This window comes from Notolepis coatsorum (genome assembly GCF_963971535.1).
Source record: "Notolepis coatsorum genome assembly, chromosome: 17".
NCBI classification, from domain to species: Eukaryota; Metazoa; Chordata; class Actinopteri; order Aulopiformes; family Paralepididae; genus Notolepis; species Notolepis coatsorum.
Genome location: NC_140181.1, coordinates 72751020 through 72772900, shown reverse-complemented (window position 1 = coordinate 72772900; position 21881 = coordinate 72751020). Strand labels below are relative to the sequence as shown.

General features: G+C 45.6%; 1 protein-coding gene across 1 annotated transcript in view; it reads left to right on the top strand.

The window, feature by feature from the left end:
* The first annotated feature begins 8656 nt into the window (after positions 1–8656).
* calcoco1a (calcium binding and coiled-coil domain 1a) overlaps positions 8657–21881 on the top strand; it is an 80560-nt gene continuing 67335 nt past the window's right edge. The window contains exon 1 of the mRNA XM_084332887.1: positions 8657–8759. The gene's annotated coding sequence lies outside the window, so the exon portion shown is untranslated. The remainder of the gene's footprint in view (positions 8760–21881) is intronic.

The window sequence follows — 21881 nt, the reverse complement described above, 5'->3', positions numbered from 1 at the left end:
TCTGAAAGACTTACAGATAGAAAATACGCTTTTTTGTAACCTTTTCATCACACCATAACTCAAAATAAAGGTCTCCTTCACACAATCTTTACAATCCATAAACTTGATTTTTAAAATCATGTTCAACATTTATTGTCAGTCTTTGTATAAAAACCTTTGTCAATAAATATGAGAATGAAAAGTGTACTCCGCTCCTTTGTTTTAACTACCTGTAGGGGGCCTTCCTATTATTTACATTCGGGTTCAAGATTCGGCCTTAAAAATAATCTACAATTGCAAATACCATAAGTCATTGTCACTTTTTTACGGCATGAAAGTCTGTAGACTTGTAGGATAGCGCCACTCTCATCCGACCTCAAAACACTTTGCATGCATTTTGTTGGTTGCGTTGAACCAAACTATAAACTTGGGAGGATAGATGAAAATGTCCGCGCTGTGCAATAAAGTCCAAAGACTTAAAGCGCAGAGTGTCACAGGGGAACAAATTACACAGAGGTTTCGGAGACTTGGGTTCGAGTTACTATATAGTCTTGATTACCACTGGTCTCCTTCCAGACTGATAGCCACCAACAGTCATTGCAGACAAAGGCTCTAATTCCCCTGATCTAAGCAAATTCTCCCCCCTAACTTGCAGTGGGTTTTCCATGTCTCCCTCCAGCACACACCCATGTCTGGAGCCTTAATGTGTCCCTGTAAATAATTACACAGAGATATGCATATACCATTACTCTAAAACCCCTGGCAAAAGGAAAAGTATTATTTTTAAGCTACGACCATAACACTTAGCTTTGTGGCAGAGGAGGAGGAGGAGGAGTATAGCGTGGCACGGTTCACTTAGAGGCTTATTTGGACATAGAGGGGTGGAGTCGACAGGGACTTACTCAAAGCCACAAATGTGACGCAAAAGGATGTATCTTCTCAGTTCCAATTCTGACCAAACAGGGGAAATATGCCTCGGCACCACCGGCTCCACCAGGACCCCCATGCCCCCTCCAAACTCTTTCCACATTCATTACTGTTTCCCTGTCTTCTTCTGACACCTGTGAAGGGGCTTGAGCTCACTTTCCATTACAGCATGATCCTACTTAATTAGCCTTCATATGTTTCCAGTTAAGCACGCTGATGTCAGTCCCTTCTCTCTCTCTCTCTCTCTCTCTCTCTCTCTCTCTCTCTCTCTCTCTCTCTCTCTCTCTCTCTCTCTCTCTCTCTCTCTCTCTCTCTCTCTCTCTCTCCATCTCTCCACCACCACCACCACCACCACTACCAGCCATTCCAGGGCAACGTGGAAGCCATTAGGTAGCCTCTAATTAAATAGCCAGAAAGCCTTTGTCACTATTTATGTCTGGCCAACGATTGACTGGCACATCGAGAGCTGCGTTTGGGTTTTTGTGGAATATCTAACAATGCCACTTTTTATATGCATTTTTCTTCCCCCAAACTCAAAAGTACATTGGAAACGAATCAATTACCTATATGTAGGCAGGGAAAGCACTTTAGATCCCACATACGTACAGATAGTTCAGTCTTGCAGTTTGAAACAGTTGCTCCGAGAGCCTCATGGAATAAATTCAATATAATCCACTAATCAATATAACCTCAGCCAAACGGTTAACTCTCAGTGGCTGTTGTGTTTGTGTCTCCGTCACTGGAGAGTCTGCTCGTCTTAATCATTTTTCCTTATGTCAGCTTTTGCTTAGGTACTGACATCTGGGCATTTATAGTGCTGGCAAGAAGTGGCTGACTGAGGTTTATCATACTTCAAGCCGTACCTGAGAGAGCTAGCAGTAGTTTGTTAAAATGGCTAGTATCTGGAATATTCCTCTTCTGTTCCCGACTCCGGACTGATCTAGCTGAGGGCGATACTAGTTAAAGTTACTGTGATTGGATAATAGTTTCAAGTTTGTTTATTATTTGTCACAACAAAATACAGAATACTTTATGATGAAATGCTTGTTTCTGTATGAGCCCCTGAGAGTGTGCTACATACAGTAAAATAAAGTAAGTAAAAAAAGTAATTAAGAAGTAAGTAAAAAGTAAGTAAAGTCAATATACATATATACAATACAGAGTAAAATGAGAAACAGTGAGGTACAATGCAGAGGTACAAAACTTAGGGTAGGGTGCAAATGAGGTATGAATGTAGTGCAAATCTCTTTAATAATAGATAAATATAAAGTGTGTTAAAGTGTCTAAAGTGAGTGGTAAGTGAGTGTGTACATGTGGACGTGTGTGCAGTGGGTGTAGATGATGGGTTGTTACATAGTGTCATTGCCATTGAGCATCCTGATGGCCTGGGGATAGAAGCTCCTTCTGAGTCTCTCTATACTGGCCATGAGACTCCGGTAGCGCTTGCCTGACCACAGCAGTTCAAAGAGGCAGCCTCTGAATTATTTTATTGATGATGAAGACTTTATTTCAGACTCAAGGTCCATATTACACATACAAAACAACATCAAGAATACAATAACAAAAGAAACAAGGCCAACAACATAGATTAAAATACATTAAAATACATAGAGGCATCGGTTCCAATGTTTCCACAGATCAGAGTACCTTGTATCACTTCGTTTTACATCACTAATGGCACCTATTATCTTGTTTTTTTACTCTAATAAACGACACATAAATTTAAACAGGTTCCTCAGCAGAGCATGGAAGGTGGGAACATTTGTAGTCACAAACAAATGGCTTGCACTAGTCCGTCTTGGGAGCTTAACACTAGCACAGCCGACAAGGGGTCAAATGACCCCTAGGCATTTTCAATAAATGTATCCTCGTCACTCGGTCGAGCTCCAGCTCTGTCACTCAATGACTTTTCCTAAAAGTACCTGTTTTATCTGGCACGGTTTCTGAAATTTCTAAATGACTTCAGGAAAATGTAATTAGAACGTTATTCCACATATGGGCCGTTGGAACAGACGAAAGTCACAGCACTTTGCGAGTGTCTAGCGCAGGGGTGGCCAACCCGTGGCTCACGAGCCGCATGTGGCTCTTTGCCCGTCAATGTGTGGCTCTTCCATCCAAAAAATAATAATAAAAAATATTCTAATATATATTTAAAAAGAATTATAATAATTATGTCACTCAAACCTACATTTCACTGTGGTAAACCTCATATTTTTATATTCAGAGGTAATTATATAGTTTACACTGTTTATTTTTCTCATATAAGCTGTCGGGTCATCTGACCCGTTCCTGGCGGGAATTAGTGGCATTTTCTCCATGGCTGTGCTAGTGTTAAGGAGGATCCTAAATGCATCATTATGCTACCTGCAGTTTATTTTTTTTTATTTTTGCTGTGCTATAATTACACCATAGGTGTGCAGTATAAAATGGAGTACAATAGGCTCTAAACAGGCTTATTTTTACATTGTCTGTACACATATAATATTTTCGTGCCAGCATATTGGCCTGTGCATACAGTTTGCAGCACTGCCGCTGCACATCAACATCATCACACATGTCATCAGTGATATTGTGACTCAAATATCGCATACTCTTCACCACATATAGAGCGCAGTCAGACAGCAAGAAGGAGGGAAACTTTTAGTCCTCCTTAGTTTTCACTATCATAACAACACTCTTTTTAGGGTTGAATTTGATATCATGTTGTATACCATACACAGAGCAGATTTTAAGCAGTTGCTGTAAACCAGCACTATAGGGGGACAGTATGACTAAGTCATCAGCATAGATCAGATGGTTGATAAGGCTCTCCCCCACCATACATCCAGTCTTACATTCCCTTAGTTTAGTGGATAGGTCATCCATATATACATTGAACAGGAAGGGAGACAAAATCCCGCCCTGTCTTACTCCATTAACCACATTAAAATGAGAAAATCGAGTTACCCCATTTAACTTGTATAAGCTGATGGGCATACCAAAATGCTAAAATCCTAACTATGACCTTAGGAACCCCTCTTTGGGACAGTTTGTGGAACAGTATGTTATGGTTTATTCTATCGAATGCCTTAGAGGCATCCATAAAGCATAATAACATTGTAGAGTTCTGTCTTCTATACTTGGCTACTATTTCTTTTAAAGCATATACAGTATGCACATGTCTGTTCCATGGTTTTGTTTAAAGCCAAATTGATTATCACTGGTGAGAATGTACATTTCTATTCTATACAATAAGATTCTCTCCAGCACCTTAGATAGTATGCTGGCTAATGCAATTGCTATTCACCAGTCGAATAGATAGCTAACGTGTGCCATTAATTTCACAGTCAAACAGAAGCCTGGATACCCAGTTGTGGTTAGAATTAAACTGTCAAAATGAATGGGATAGCCATTAATGTGAGTTATCCATTAATAACATTGTTTTGTGTACAATGTAGCTATCAAAATGTCAATCAAATGTCAATTTCTCTCACAAACTCATATGTGTAAGAGTCATAATCCTTGAATAACTGCTCAGTAGTGAAAGATTTTCACCTCATTCACTTTCACCACAGGTTTACGGCTTCTGAAACACAATGGCAATATCATCTGCCGACGAGATCAAAACTCACTATTCAGCTCTCTATGATGAATTTACAACTCATCACAAATTGCATATCCATAAAGAAAATAGCCTTGCTTACTTCTTACTTATGGAAATACACAGAAAATATAGTTGATCTTATTAAAAAATAAACCTTGTTGAAAAAGATTTGTTATAAATGTTATTTGTTTCGGTTATTGTTAACAAATCCTACAATGTCTTTTTAACGTATAAATGTGCTTTGGCTTACTTTATGTTGACATTTGCCGTTTTTTCTCGCAACCGACATGGAAGTTGTAAATATAAAAAGCACATAAATTCGGTTCATAAAGAAAAAATCACAATGCTGCCTCGCTGCCCGCCTCTTTCGCTTTCCCCCCAAGATGCCAGCCTTTGTGCCACCCTCACCTGAGCCATTTATATCAATAATCATGTTTATGGGAGCACATAACATTTGACTGTAAATATGTCTAAGCCAACACACGGCTAAATGTACGCCAACTGAGCTCCACATGCAACTAATTATGAAGTATTTTCTCTTTGTGCTTTAACTAGACTGGGAGGGAGAGACTGAGGCCGGAGGCGAGGGAGACACCACATTCTACATTTGATCTTTTCAGCCCATTTTTCCCCATTGTGTGCGCAAATTATTATCATTTATTTTTTCTTCATCCACAACACAAGAGAACAGATTTAAATATGTGAAGAAAAAAAGATTCATGACCTTTACAGCAAAGCGTTATTTTTATTATTATTATTGTTGTTCGGGAATTAAACTTAATACAACACTGCGAAACCATTATAATGATAGATGGGGGAGTATAATCCAGATCTCTGAATGTAGCTACAGAGAGAGAGAGCGCTTTGTGGTTTAGCTATTGGCAATAACACAGAGGCATTGCTCCACTCATTAAGGCGAACAGCCATCCAAGTGAGAAGACGTGTTAGGCGGTGCACCAGACACGCACACGGGCTCAGCAGAGCGGTTCTCTTTCACGCAAGTCGCTCTCTATATGTCAAACACCGACCAAATGTCAAAAGATATCACTAAAATAAAGAAGTTTGAGAGTTTTTCTTTAGTGGCTGAATTGAGTTGTCCTCGGTCTGTAGAAACAAAAGACTTGAGGGTGTGCTATAAATCAATGCTTGTTTCCCCGAGGCCATTCAGCCACTTGGGGTGTAAAACGCTCAGAGGCAATGAGCACTTGAAAGTCTGGAGCTGTGGACAGATTCTGCCCACCAATTATCCTGTCTGCGAGCCTCCTAAACGCCGCATACCAGATATGTTTGGGCCTCTTCAGCGACAGTCCCAGTTATGGAGACACAGATGCTAATGACACCATATTTTCAGAGCTGCGGAGACAGAAGGCCTCTGGCCATCACTTCTAAAACACATGCCACACAGCCTGCACCACCCACACCACGCAGACCTGTTATTGACGACCATTGACAGCTCTCCCCTGCTCTCGGGTCAGGGTGGCCGCCATAGGCAAAACAGCAAAACACACAGCAACTTGTCACGACAAAGTAAAAGTAACATATTCGTCAGCGCTTATCAGTCGCGCTTCGACGCGTCTGGTTAATGAAGACAGATAATCTATAAAGATAGCTGCGTATAGACAGATTTTTTTTGTCTCTCGCCTGCCGTGGAGATATGCTGTCTGAGAGTTTTTTTTGGTGTGTTTCCTTTTTTGGCTGTTACCCAATAAGGAGCAGACTGACAAGCACCTGTCAACGTGGATTGATGTGTCCAGCTGGTGAGCAAGCGGTGGGGCTAAGAGGCACAGCAGTAGGAGCAGCATAACATTAAAATGTGATGGCCGGGATGAGAGGGGTGTGGTTGAGGCCCAAGCAGAAGGTTTGAAGGTGATAGATAGTAAGATGAGGTAAGATGGAGAGAGGGGGGGGGGGGGTTGAGGGAGAAGGTGGCAGGAAGTGACTCTACCTTGGATACCTTCAAGGTGACTCAGTCTGACAGAACGTTCCCAAGGGTTTACTGCTGAGAGAGAGAGAGAGAGAGAGAGAGAGAGAGAGAGAGAGAGAGAGAGAGAGAGAGAGAGAGAGAGAGAGAGAGAGAATGTTCAAGGTGCAAAAGCTCTTTGCAGATGTCCAAATAAGCAGTAAATCACTCTGAGGACCTGAGGTACTCAAATGCTTTTTGACTGAATCCGTCTCCCAGTCCGGGGGCTCCAGAATGACTAAAACATTAACAGGAGTCTTCGGGGTAGCAGCAGCAGCAGCCGCAACCCATCCCCCACCCCAGCGCCTGCACAATCCCAGAGGCTGTGCAAACACAAGGCCCGACTAAAATGGCCTCCATTCAGATGTTGTCCAAATGCGCTTTTTGTTTGAAACCGTAAGAGAGAGAGAAAGAGAGAGAGAATGCTCAAGGGGAAGATAGGGGTTGTACACAAACTATCTATTTAGCAGTGTGTCCCTGTTCCCATGAGTCATAAACTTGCCCCTGGCATTTCGGCAGAGAGGTCTGTGTGTCGAGTTACAGGTGTTCTTTTTAACACAGTTGCTTGAAAAAAAAGAAGAGGTTTATGACTTTTCGTCTATGGAGGGCTGAGGAAACAGAAGTGACATCGAGCTAAAAAAAAAAAAAAAAAACAAGCCCAAACCTTAGGATGTAATCACTTTTAGAAGAAGAAAAAAAGAACAATAACAAATACATTTATGCTGCACACTGCGACCGCATGTTTGTGATCAACAAAACTTTTTCTTAGCAAACACCCTCTAGCCACACCAGAGTGTGGAGAAAAAGGAGGAAGCAAATCCCTGCGGATTGAAAACAAATGACATTATTTAAATGTATTATGTTCTGTCGTAAACGCGTACAGTATTACAATGAAAAGAAATAAAGGAAGATTTTTTTAAGTGCAGGGAAAAGCTATTAGATGTCAGAACAGTAATGTGCTCCTGAGCAGCACCGTGGTCCTAATATATGTTTGCATGGGTTTCCTGCGGGTACTCCGGTTTCCTCCCACACCGTAAAAGACATGCATACTAGGTATACTCCTGTCATTGGCATTGACCAACGCTCTGGCATTGCAAGTGGAGTTGGTCCCCGGGCACTGGACTCTGGCTGCCCCACTACTCTAGGATAGGAGTTAGGGTTAAATGCAAAAGGACACATTTCAGGGTAAACAAAAACGTACTCGACAACAAAGATATTCTATATTCCATTCTACGCAACAACATTACTCAATCTATTTCTTATTGCTAATAAATGACCCGAGTACTGACACGAATGAAATTCCTTTAACGATTTTATGGGTACAAAATTACAGCTCCACATTTCAAAACCACTGAACTGTAACTTGCTAGCTTACTTTGGGAGGGTGAGCAACTACTCCATTTTTTTTTTTTTAAATACATGCTTTTTAAAGTTATTGAACAGCCTACTTTAACACTAGCTTGTCGTCGTACTATCAACATGCTAGTGTGTTCTTTTCCAGACGCTGCTCTGGACATTAGATCATCTTCACTCCTACATTTTGCCCCGTCCGACCTCTAAATGGAAAATGACTGACATGATTTAATGCTAATGAAGAGAACATTAATAGAGGACATAAAACAAGGGAGCGCTGATAGTTACAGCGCATTTTTCAGAGACAAACGACAAACGTCTTTCTCAGGTCTGCATCCCCTTAACAATTGTATGTATTGAGCCGTACTGTATTGTACCCATTCTGCAATCTGTTAAATAAAGTTTTCATTCATTCATTCATTCAGAGGAAAAGTCCAAGGAGCAAGACGTGGTTCAAATGCACTTCAGCAATTTGTCCGTCCGCTCATCGATTCCAGCGTTTTGGAGATAACGCCTGACGGGGCTGTTTGTTATTCTCTCCAGAAGAGAGGACATATTGATATTGGCACATGGGGGGAAAATGGAGATCACGCAGAGGCGGAGTGCTCTCTCTCTCTCTGGTTCTCCACTGGCTTTTATGTGTGTGCTCCGCTGCCCCCTGGCAGATCCCACTGGCACTGCAACTACATTCCTTTTACAAGTGAAACCACTCCCTGCAGTGGAACAACCTAAAAGAGGATCCCTCCTCGAGTCCTCGACACACGGTTCAGATACAACCCCACATTTCACGCCGTCTATGTAGTGCGATTGTGCAACGATCTGATGGTGAAATCCGGTGACAGACGCCGCAGTCACCGGGACCTCGCGAGGAGGCAACAGGAAGCCAAGGCAGCAATGCCTCGCGGTTCATTTCAGTGGTCGATCGTTGCTCTGAAATCTTTCACCCATAAGTCAAAGGTATGAGTCACTGGTTATAAAAACATCGCATGCAAACTGGCTTTCACTGCCATGATGGATGGAACTGTAGTTCAGAATGGAGGGCTACTCCAGGCGTATAAAGCACATGGTGCAGAGAGAACCATAGGAGTTCAGAATGGAGGCTACTCCAGGCGTATAAAGCACACGGTGCAGAGAGGAACCGTAGGAGTTCAGAATGGAGGCTACTCCAGGCTTATAAAGCACATGTAGGAGTTCAGAATGGAGGCTACTCCAGGCTTATAAAGCACACGTAGGAGTTCAGAATGGAGGCTACTCCAGGCTTATAAAGCACATGTAGGAGTTCAGAATGGAGGCTACTCCAGGCTTATAAAGCACACGTAGGAGTTCAGAATGGAGGCTACTCCAGGCTTATAAAGCACATGTAGGAGTTCAGAATGGAGGCTACTCCAGGCTTATAAAGCACATATAGGAGTTCAGAATGGAGGCTACTCCAGGCAGGAGCATGTCTATGTTCCCCGGGTCCTATGTTCCCCGGGTTCTATGTTCCCCGCTTTGATTGATTGATTTATTGAAAATGTTAGACCACCAGCCTTGATTCCAAACTCTAACATTAACCAGTTCGAAAGAGGGCCTAAGCTTAACCGTTCAAAACAAGGCGGACATTAATAATTAATAAAATAATAAAAATTTATAAAAATTTCAATCTATTAATCAATCAAAGCGGGGAACATAGAACCCGGGGAACATAGGGATGATCCCCTCCAGGCTTATAAAGCACACGTAGGAGTTCAGAATGGAGGCTACTCCAGGCTTATAAAGCACACGTAGGAGTTCAGAATGGAGGCTACTCCAGGCTTATAAAGCACACGTAGGAGTTCAGAATGGAGGCTACTCCAGGCTTATAAAGCACAAGTAGGAGTTCAGAATGGAGGCTACTCCAGGCTTATAAAGCACACGTAGGAGTTCAGAATGGAGGCTACTCCAGGCTTATAAAGCACAAGTAGGAGTTCAGAATGGAGGCTACTCCAGGCTTATAAAGCACAAGTAGGAGTTCAGAATGGAGGCTACTCCAGGCTTATAAAGCACATGTAGGAGTTCAGAATGGAGGCAACTCCAGGCTTATAAATGGCCCCTGTAAATGTCCTAACCTAACCCCCTCCAATGTACAGTAAATTACCAAGTATGGTTTTGTCAATATTCCAATGTACAGTTTTGCTTGTACAGTGTACCCCACCCACCCCTCCTACCCAACCCCCACCCCAACCACCTCCAATGTACAGTCCCCCCCCAACCCCACCCCACCTACCCAACCTCCTCCAATGTACAGTTTCTACGTCAAATGTATATACTCTCTTTTCTTGACTCTTTTTGTATCACAAACAGTACTGTATTTGCAAATCTGGTATGACATAAATGTATAGATGTAGCAGTACTGTCTATCTGTATGTCGTGTATGTCATATATGTTATGATGAATTGAAAATAGGGGACCCTGATGTAAACAAGACGAAAGTCTTTTTCTGGTCTGCATCCCCTTAACAATTGTATGTATTGAGCTGTACTGTACTGTACCCATTCTGCAATCTGTTAATAAAGTTTTTAATCAATCAATCAATATAGCACACGTAGGAGTTCAGAATGGAGGCTACTCCGGGCGTATAAAGCACACGTAGGAGTTAAGAATGGAGGCTACTCCGGGCACATAAAGCAGATGGTGCAGAGAGGAACCGTAGGAGTTCGGAATGGAGGGCTACTCCAGGCGTATAAAGCAGACGGTGCACAGAGGAGAGAATACAAATCATAAGACCGTATGTTTCTCAATCGTATTTGAGATACAAGGATAATGGAATTAAAACATTCCCTATCTAATGACTTGAATAGTAAGTGCATGGCAGTCATCAAGGCAGTACTGACGTGAATGGTGTTTCTCCAACACAGAGGGTTAGATCTTTTTTCTTTTTCATTTGGAATTCATTTGCAATGTTGAACAATTGCATCTTGTGTTATTTCAAGCCATAGCTTGGTTTATTCTATCATTGTAAACACAAGGGCAGTAAGCCCTGTCGTGTCAGATCAGTTTGTATGGGCTTATATTCTAGGTACAATGTGTGAGAAATTAAATATAGCACAGAAAAACACATTTTCAATCTACAAGTCCAGGATAAATATCAACAACGGCGATCCATGACACAGAAAGCACTTCTGAAAAGAAGTGAAATCAAGTACGAACATGTCCTAATCAGAGCAAATTAATCTACTTGACATTGGATGCGGTCAATACACACATAACTATAAAATGCACAGGCCTACAAAATCGACCAAACAGGGTTGGTCTTAGTATGAATTAAAGTTCCCACTTGGAGAATAGAAAACCTTCAACGGAGGTGGAAGTTGCATTTATGTCATATTTTTCAGTTGACAATGACACGTCATACACACAACTAGCATGTATACACACTACAACGTGTATAGATCTTAGTTGTCTTATCAAAGTAGTAGGCTCTCCTACAGTGACAACAACACTGTGTAGTGTCTGAACTAGCCCACCAGTCATAAAGCTCCAGCAGGGATAGGTTACTGCATTACAGTACCTTCCTCTAACTACAGGTGGCAGCACAGCCCCTGACACAAGCTGCTAATTCCTCGAGCTGCCATCTTTGGTGTCATGAGCACAGGCCATCAGGGCCACAGAGAAGCACTTGATATCTGACTGGTGACACTCACTTAAATGCAATCAGGTTTTTTTTCGTGTGCACCTGCATAATGTTAATGTCAGTTATGAGCCCGATACTCTACCCTTTGACCTATGATCTTTATGACTATAGGTGAGGAATACAACATCGGCACTTTGTCTCTTGGAAGAGAAGCTCTTGGGAGCTCTCGGTCACACCGTCAGGCTGGGACTCAACAGGGAGGACTCAACAGGGAGGACTCAGCAGGGAGGACAGGGGGGACTCAACAGGGAGGACTTAACAGGGAGGACAGGGGGGACTCAACAGGGGGGACTCAACAGGGAGGACTCAGCAGGGAGGACTCAGCAGGGTGGACTCAACAGGGAGGACTCAGCAGGGAGGACTCAGCAGGGAGGACTCAACAGGGAGGACTCAACAGGGAGGACTCAGCAGGGAGGACTCAGCAGGGAGGACTCAGCAGGGAGGACTCAGCAGGGAGGACTCAACAGGGAGGACTCAACAGGGAGGACTCAGCAGGGAGGACTCAGCAGGGAGGACTCAGCAGGGAGGACTCAGCAGGGAGGACTCAACAGGGAGGACTCAGCAGGGAGGACTCAGCAGGGAGGACTCAACAGGGAGGACTCAACAGGGAGGACTCAGCAGGGAGGACTCAGCAGGGAGGACTCAGCAGGGAGGACTCAACAGGGAGGACTCAGCAGGGAGGACTCAACAGGGAGGACTCAGCAGGGAGGACTCAACAGGGAGGACTCAGCAGGGAGGACTCAGCAGGGTGGACTCAACAGGGAGGACTCAGCAGGGAGGACTCAGCAGGGAGGACTCAACAGGGAGGACTCAACAGGGAGGACTCAGCAGGGAGGACTCAACAGGGAGGACTCAGCAGGGAGGACTCAACAGGGAGGACTCAACAGGGAGGACTCAACGGGGAGGACTCAACGGGGAGGACTCAGCAGGGAGGACTCAGCAGGGAGGACTCAACAGGGAGGACTCAACAGGGAGGACTCAGCAGGGAGGACTCAGGAGGGAGGACTCAGGAGGGAGGACTCAACAGGGAGGACTCAGGAGGGAGGACTCAACAGGGAGGACTCAGCAGGGAGGACTCAGGAGGGAGGACTCAGGAGGGAGGACTCAGGAGGGAGGACTCAGGAGGGAGGACTCAACAGGGAGGACTCAGCAGGGAGGACTCAGCAGGGAGGACTCAACAGGGAGGACTCAACAGGGAGGACTCAGCAGGGAGGACTCAGGAGGGAGGACTCAGCAGGGAGGACTCAGGAGGGAGGACTCAGCAGGGAGGACTCAACAGGGAGGACTCAGCAGGGAGGACTCAACAGGGAGGACTCAGCAGGGAGGACTCAGCAGGGAGGACTCAACAGGGAGGACTCAACAGGGAGGACTCAGCAGGGAGGACTCAGCAGGGAGGACTCAGCAGGGAGGACTCAGCAGGGAGGACTCAACAGGGAGGACTCAACAGGGAGGACTCAGCAGGGAGGACTCAACAGGGAGGACTCAACAGGGAGGACTCAGCAGGGAGGACTCAACAGAGGAACGAGCACCACTGCGTCCGTTCTGCAGCGCTTTAAGTCGGCTCGGCGGAGAATGACATCACTCAACTGAGACCACTAGAGCAGAACCGAAGCCTGTAAGGCTATTCAAATTAATTAACAAACGACCTTAGATTAAAAAGGGGAGCCACAGATCAGACAATGAGGGCATTTGTCAATTCCAACTGGCAGTGGGCACGCAACTCTCACATGTTGTGTTTTATCTTCCCACTCTGATGCTATATGGCCACAGTCCCCTCCATTGTACAGGAATAAGACATGCATTGCGTGCTACGCAAAGTGATGGGACAAAAATGACATAATGGTACACCATGATTTAATTTAATCACATCGCGTTTTAAGCATGCCGGCCATATCTGACGAATTGACTCATATTAAAATGCCTTTTTAATATGAGTTACATCATCACTGGTTGGTCTTTCTATTTTGGAAGAAAGAAAAAGAAACCAGCAATAGAAGATCCCAACCGTGAACGCTGTTGCTGTCGCATAACCATCTGATATAGTCTGAAATAAGCTGCGGATACATTTTTATTTCCTTTCTTTTATTTCAAGAACCAACTATATCTGGACCATCTCTGAGGAAACAAGTCAATCTCAAGGTTCGCCAATACAGTCCCTTAGACAGGGGATAAATCCCTGGTAGGCTACAAAATGCAGATCAATAAAGCAAGCATGTAAACAAAACCACAGTGGAAATGAAGCCCGAGATGGATGGAGAGAGAGAGAAAGGGGGAACGAGAGAGAAAGAGAAGGAAAAAAAGAGGGGAGAGAGAGAGGGGGAGGGTTGTGGAGGATGACCAGAGCTGCATCACATGAGAGAGAGAGAGAAAGAGGGTAAAAGAGAGAGAGAGGGTTGTGGGGGATGACCAGAGCTGCATCACATAAAAGAAAGAAGAAAGAGAGAGGGGGGGGGGGGGGGGGTTGTGAGGGGCGACAGAGCTGCATCACATAAAGCACATGGCAAGGAAGTGAGAGGAATAAAGGGCAGAAAGCCAGAGGGAGAGGAGCCCTGAGAGTGCAAATGAGGAGATAGAGCCATGAAGTAGCACAGAGAGAGAATGAGAGAGAGAGAGAGAACGAGAGAGAGAGAGATACAGGGACATGAAGGAGAGTGAGTATATAGCACAGAGAGAGAGAACGAGAGAGAGAGATAGAGAGAGACCAAGAGAGAGAGATAGAATGAGAGAGAGATGCAGGGACATGAAGGAGAGCGAGTATATAGCACAGAGAGAGAAAGAGATAGAACGAGAGAGAGTGAGAGAGAACGAGAGAGTGAGAGAGATGCAGGGACATGAAGGAGAGCGAGTAACAGAAATAGAGAGAGATGCAGGGACATGAAGGAGAGTGAGTAACAGAAAGAGAGAGAGAGAACGAGAGAGATGCAGGGACATGAAGGAGAGTGAGTAACAGAAAGAGAGAGAGAACGAGAGAGATGCAGGGATATGAAGGAGAGTGAGTAACAGAAAGAGAGAGAGAGATGCAGGGACATGAAGGAGAGAGTAACAGAAAGAGAGAGAGAGATGCAGGGACATGAAGGAGAGCGAGTAACAGAAAGAGAGAGAGATGCAGGGACATGAAGGAGAGCGAGTAACAGAAAGAGAGAGAGAGATGCAGGGATATGAAGGAGAGTGAGTAACAGAAAGAGCGAGAGAGATGCAGGGACATGAAGGAGAGTGAGTAACAGAAAGAGAGAGAGAGAGATGCAGGGACATGAAGGAGAGTGAGTAACAGAAAGAGAGAGAGAGATGCAGGGACATGAAGGAGAGCGAGTAACAGAAAGAGAGAGAGATGCAGGGACATGAAGGAGAGCGAGTAACAGAAAGAGAGAGAGAGATGCAGGGACATGAAGGAGAGCGAGTAACAGAGAGAGAGAGATGCAGGGACATGACGGAGAGCGAGTAACAGAAAAAGAGAGAGAGATGCAGGGACATGACGGAGAGTGAGTAACAGAGAGAGAGAGAGAGATGCAGGGACATGAAGGAGAGCGAGTAACAGAGAGAGAGAGAGAGAGAGATGCAGGGACATGAAGGAGAGTGAGTAACAGAGATAGAGAGAGATGCAGGGACATGAAGGAGAGCGAGTAACAGAGAGAGAGAGAGAGATGCAGGGACATGAAGGAGAGTGAGTAACAGAGAGAGAGAGATGCAGGGACATGAAGGAGAGCGAGTAACAGAGAGAGAGAGAGATGCAGGGACATGAAGGAGAGTGAGTAACAGAGAGAGAGAGAGATGCAGGGACATGAAGGAGAGCGAGTAACAGAGAGAGAGAGAGATGCAGGGACATGAAGAAGAGCGAGTAACAGAGAGAGAGAGAGATGCAGGGACATGAAGGAGAGTGAGTAACAGAGAGAGAGAGAGAGAGAGATGCAGGGACATGAAGAAGAGCGAGTAACAGAGAGAGAGAGATGCAGGGACATGAAGAGCGAGTAACAGAGAGAGAGAGAGATGCAGGGACATGAAGAAGAGCGAGTAACAGAGAGAGAGAGATGCAGGGACATGAAGGAGAGCGAGTAGCAGAGAAAGAAAGAGAAAGGAAAGAGGGAGATGGGGATATGAGAAATTGAGGGAGGCAGATAAACGGTAGTGTAGAAGTGATTTATGCCAGTTGTATAATTTTCTACAACGCTGAGCCCCCACCACACACCCCTACCCCACCTCTCCCTCTCTACCCCTCCCCTCCACAGTATCCCACCCTCCCGCTAGGGTGTGCTCCTCCGCACTGTCACACGGAGAGGCAGGTCCCCGTCCGGGCGTCCACACCAGCCCAGTGATTAAGATTCAGTCGTGATGCGACTGCAGCACTTTGCAAATGGAAGACTGGACATAATTTCCCTAAAATGCTGTTTTTTATCACCTATTTCTCCTTCATCAGCTTGCCGCACACGATTGATAGCTGATGGCACCTCTGACAACTTAACGTTTTTATGGCTAGATTTATGGGCTATCTGCTCCTCGCCTTTTACAGCTCAAACTCTGTAAAAATGCTTATTTCTCAGATAAGGAGAGGGAGGGTGTGTGTGTATGGAAGAGTGTCACACCCAGCTAAATGTATGTATGAGAGAGCAGGGCCCACCTCACTGCATTGCAGTCCAGCACACTGCTGAGCCTCCCAGGGTTTATAGCCATTCCGAGGCTGGAATTGCCTCTGCATAGCATTCTGTATCACATTATACTTCCTACAGCTTAGACAGCGAATGCCCACCCGGCATCTCATGGCCCCCCTTAGCAACAAACGTTGCTTCCTCTCTAGGAATTAATGAAGCACTTGAAGAACACAGAAATGATAGCCTCACCTGCACAAACGATACTGTAGGTGCATTTATGCCCGGTGGTCCCTCCCAGATACATCACTGCATGATTCAATTTATTGTCTATCATATAAGATGCAAAATAAATAAACCACTTCACCTTTTATTGTAGGCCATCTACAATAAAGAAAATAACCTCTCATTAGAGAATGCACTTTAGACGCTTTAAAGGGTCTCCCTGTGTATCCCAGTGTACAGTAAAAGGTCCTGTTGACTGTCAGCGTGTGTATACACGCTGCTTGGTTGTGTGAAAGAATGGCCAAGACCTGCCCGCAGAGATGCACAAGAGCTCATTATCATTCTCGTGTTAAGACAGGTTGGGCTAATTGCAGCGAGTAGGGTGACAGTGAACACCTGCCTAAGTATACACTACCTGTATGAGTATGTGTGTGTGCCTGTGCAACGCACGCCTATTGGTACACGCAAAAGGTGTGCGTGACAAAGAGAATGTACATGGTGGGCCTTGCTGGACTTACTGTGGCTGCAGTGGGAGTGTGCAGGGCTCCCTCTCCCTCCTCCACTCAGATTTACAGCCTGTACAGGCTCCTGGTTCGCCCTCGCCTCTCCTCTGCTCCATAGATGAGCGTGGCAGATCGCAGACAGACGCCCGGGGGGACTGGAGTGTGACAAGCCCTGGGGGGAGGGGAGAGAAGAAAGACGAAGGGAAGGGGAGGGGAACGGAGCGAGAGAGAGAGAGTGAGGGGAACCAGTCTGATGAGATCAATGATTCATAGACACCCAGGAGGACACACCCAGGAATGGGGTAATACCGCACATGTTTTAACTGGGCTGGCCCATAATTCATTAGGGTTACCAAGGCTACAGGGAGCACCCCGAGAGGGGGAACCTAGAAATCATCTCTGCATGCTGTTATGTACGGCCATATAGGAGCAGATTAATATTCATGCCCACACAGTGTGCTCATTTCTTCAGAATGGAAGCCTAATCTGTTGAGTGCAGGGGAGCAGAGGGCTCGATATTGTCTGCGTGTTTCCACATCAAGTCACAGGTTGCTCAGAATTTTCCACTCCTGTCTTGTCGTTGTTTCCCAGAGTGCCGTGTCTGTGTATGTGGGGGTGATGCTGGGAATTTTATTAGGCAGAATCTGGAAAAAAGGGGAAAAGTGTGTTTCTGACGTGCTCGAGGACGCAGCCATCTTCTTAACGCAATAAACACAGGGCTGAACATCTCCCAAAGAAAATAAAATAATAATAACAATTTAACCCAGGAACCCAACGTCTGTGAATATGAAATAGTGAATAATACTGAGATGTTTGTGTTTTGGAGTAGATCAAGTTTCCTTGGTGTGTATGACGGAGTGATACATTTGGAGGGGCCCTGCGCTACCCTTGCTATGTTTTTCTTTGCGCGTGTGCACACGTGTGTGTGTGTGCGTGTATGCGTGCACAGGTTTCTGTGTGTTCCTGCTCTGTTCCGTGTGCTCATGCAGCTATAATTGAGCCCATGCTGTGCATTTGGCCCGTACACTTGCAGAACCGGGCCTAACCGGGAGCCTTCTACCCATCAGGGCCAAGAACCCGGCTCCAGCTCAGCCCTCTCTGGGGAACTTAATTGCTCTAATTATTCCTCTGTAATTGCTCTTGCTTTCTCTGTCTCACTTTTATAGGGGCGCAGTGAGCAGGTATAGGGCCCTGACTGCAGCTTTCTGTAAGCGGACACGGCTCATGTTGTTTCCATTAAGTCCGAGGGCTTTTCTGTAGCACGGTTTTCTGGTGGAGTCAGGCAGATTCCCCGCTTCCAGACTCCAGAAAGCAGGGCAGCAGGAACAAGCAGGAGAACAATGGGATACAGTTACAAGGCCGTTACACACCTACTCAGCTCCTGGGAGGTACAGCGGCACGGAGGTTTAGTATCACCTCATTTCCTCTCTGGATCCCCGGATCAGCCTGGTGACATCAAACACGGCCATTCTGCACGCGCGCATGTGTGTGTGTATGTGTATGTATGTATGTGTGTGTGTGTGTGTATGAGTGTGTGCGTGTGCATGTGTGTGTGTATAGGTGTATGTGTGTGTGTGTGTGTGTGTGTATGTGTGTGTGTGTGTGTGTATGTGTGTGTATGTGTGTGTGTGCGCACGCGTGTGTGTGTGTGTGGCGGGGAGCCTGGTGAAGAAATGGAGAGCTATCACGTAACACCGCGGTTTCAGCGCAGCGCAAAGTTGTCCGTCATCCAAACGCGATTCAATAGCAGCCTATTAATCACCTAATGTAAAACACCATCTCTCCTAAAAGGCCACAAACTCGGTTATCCATTGAAAAATGGTCTCTTTCTGATTAAGCAATCATATTGCGAGCATTGGTCGCCCCACTTTTCATAAATCACTTCAAACATACATGGCATTTGATTAGAACCCATTAGTAATGAGCAACAACGTGCGTCGCTGTCTCTCTCTCTCTCTCTCTCTCTCTCTCTCTCTCTCTCTCTCTCTCTCTCTCTCTCTCTCTCTCTCTCTCACATTTTCCTAGGCTTTGCTCTTTAGGACGCTCCTCATTAGTGTGAATATTAATGCAACCAGAAAGGGGGGGAGAGAAAAATGTAAAAGGAATTTGGAAGAGCTTTTTAAAGGGGCCATTTCATCAGAATCGTTATTTTTTTTGCAGTCCTCCGAAGGCTCGTAACCGGCGGTCTATGAAGAGAGACGTGCCGCAGTGGGGCTTAATTTAAAACCAGAAAGGTCACCGCGCTGAGAAAGGTCCTCTGCTCAGCCAAAAATATAAAAATGAGGAGGAGAAAAAAGAAAGAAGAAGTGTGGGGGGGGGGACACACACACACAGAGTGAAAGGAGATCAGAGGATGCAGATTGGGAGGTGGAGGGGGGGGGGGGGGGGGGGGGGGGCATACGAGTAATACGGAAAGACAGTGTTATGGTGGGGCTTACACAAACTGAAAACTGTCGAGGAGAAGGGAAAACCGAGAGAGAGAGAGAGAGAGAGAGAGAGAGAGAGAGAGAGAGAGAGAGAGAGAGAGAGAGAGAGAGAGAGAGAAGAGAGCGGGATAATTAACTGAGGTGGAACTGAACTGGAACAGGCCTCAGCGTCCAAACAGATGCAAGAGGCTTCTCTGTTTACTTTAATGGTGTTGTGCAAGTCATTTGTTATAATGGGCTACGATTTGGAGAAAAAGCAAAAAATAAATTAAAAAAAAGCAACACTACATCCATCCACTGTGAGGGACTGCCAATCTGTCCGGCAATCTGTGTTGGCAGAGGCGCAACCCTCCCAAAGCCTTCGCTGAATTAGTCTCCCTGTGCTTGGTGTGGGACCAGAGCACTAATGGTCAGATGGGAAATTAACGTTGCCATATGCAACTCAGCACAAAATAGATATGACTTTCAAAACTACTATTTCCACCCGAATCGAGTCTCTATTCACACGAGATAACGATAGAGGAGGCGAGTTGATTTACTTGGATGGAAATGCATGTTGCTGTTGTGTTTTGAACTTGGCCTCGTAAACAATGGTAAACACAGTGGTAGAGCGCCGTCAATCCCCCCCCCCCCCCGGCTCCACCTCAACATTCCACCCGCCAACAACCCCCCCACCCCCCCCCCCCCCCCCCTCCGGTCTTCAAATCACTTGTTTATCTATCAGCTCACTTTAATTGTCCGCTGGGTTTTTGACTGCACCACATTACATAAAAGCAGGCAGGAGTCTCATGGCGGAGGCACGACAGCTTCTGATGTAAAGCCTTTGCGCTTTGCACAGATAAGACGGGTTCAATTTTAATGTTGCTAGCACACCGAGACGCACCAGGCTCACTTGTAAAACGGAATGCCCCGTCCGCTTGTAAACGCAGGCAGCCCAAGAGGAGAGAGGGGTGGGGGGTTGGGCCGTCTGGGGTGGGGCCCGGATTAAAAGGGAGGAGAGGAATTTCCACTTGCCTAACTCCCGCAATCCATCCGACGGATCAATTTCCCTCGCTCAAATTCCCGATCCATTCCCCATCTCCTTTAAAAACGAATACCCAATTCCAATCACTGCCGCAATAAAGCATATCTTGTAAAAGGTCACCGCGTGACCCCAGGCTTCTCTGTATTGGATGCCGGTTGGCCCACTTTTCTTTGAAATACTGCGCAGGCCGTTCTGAGTGATATAAAACCCAGCCTGGTGCCAAGTCACAGCGCCAGTGGGAGTTTGCATGGAGCCCATCAGTGGGTGTTTGTCTGGATGCGAGGTGCCAGAGCACAGTTAACGAGACACTGGTTCTCCATGTTGGAAGGAGCAGGGAACCCGAACTAGACCCAAGAGCATGGCGGTAGTACCAGGGAGGTTTTTGGGATAGGTGTAGCCCTGTGCGTGTGTGTGTGTGTGCGCATGCATCTATCTATGTACCGTGTGTGTGTGCGCGTGCGTGCGTGTGTGTGTGTGTGTGTGTGCGTGCGTGCGTGCGTGTGTGTGTGTATGATTGCCATGGGCAGCATGCTTGTATATGGTGGAGCATCCCTCCTCTGTAGCCAGGCAGGGGAGCTGATCAGATGGACGATCAAACACTAATCATTCCCTCACGGCCCATACCGAGTAAAGCTGTCATTAATTTTGCGGAATTACATCAAATCTGAGACATTCTTTATGTGGCCCACGGCCTGTAGACAGTTATACGACGGGGACTGCTGCGCTAAGCAGATGGGGCAGCTTGGCTGTGCATACTAAATACCACCGTCCCCCCATCTCCACCATCTCTCCGCCCTCACAACATTCTGCCCACCTTCCGGGCTACCAGCTCTCCCTCTCTCTCTCCCTTTGTTTTCTACCCTTCTAATGCCTTTGCTCAATTATCATATAACCCTGTTTACACCCCAGCCACCCACCACCCACTGATTGGCATTATTTAACTCATTTGCCTTCATTGCTTCATCTGTGTGAATAACACAATGGTTTTAATGGTAGAAAAAAATAAAGAAAGAAATACTGGCATCTTTGTTTGTTTAGCTTTGGCTGCGGAGAGGACACCATTTGTAGCAATTTAGTCTGGTGAAGAATGATAGCTCACCGAGGAAATAAATTATATGCTTCTTTGATTGCCTCTAAAAAAAAAAGAGAGAATGTTGGTCCTTGTTCCTCCCTTCAATAAGACAGGAGCTCCGAACCCCCATCATAGGTTTCCTTGGCAACTGATTAGTGCTGAAGGCAAGGTGCAATTTATGGCTACTGACACATACCTGCCATTCTCTTTGAATGAGACATGTGGCGAGCTATATTCAGGCAGGCCACCTCAGGTAATAAAGCAACAATGGTACACAGGGGCTATACTGCTATACTGCTACCATTCTGTAATGTTGAAAGGGACCCAACGCCAGCCTGCTATACAAGAATATAGAGCACAGACGTGAGCCAACCAACGTGGAATAGTCCTTTGGCCAATAAACAGTAGGCCTAAGCTAGGGCCTAATGTGCAAGTACAATTTGTGATATTTCTTTACCCTACTTACTACCCTAGTTACTTCTATTCTGCATCGAACATTGTACATATGTATATACTGAACACTGTGTCTACGTACGTGACTTCTATTTTTACTTCTATTTTTACATGCTATACTATTTTATTTCATACTTATCTTTT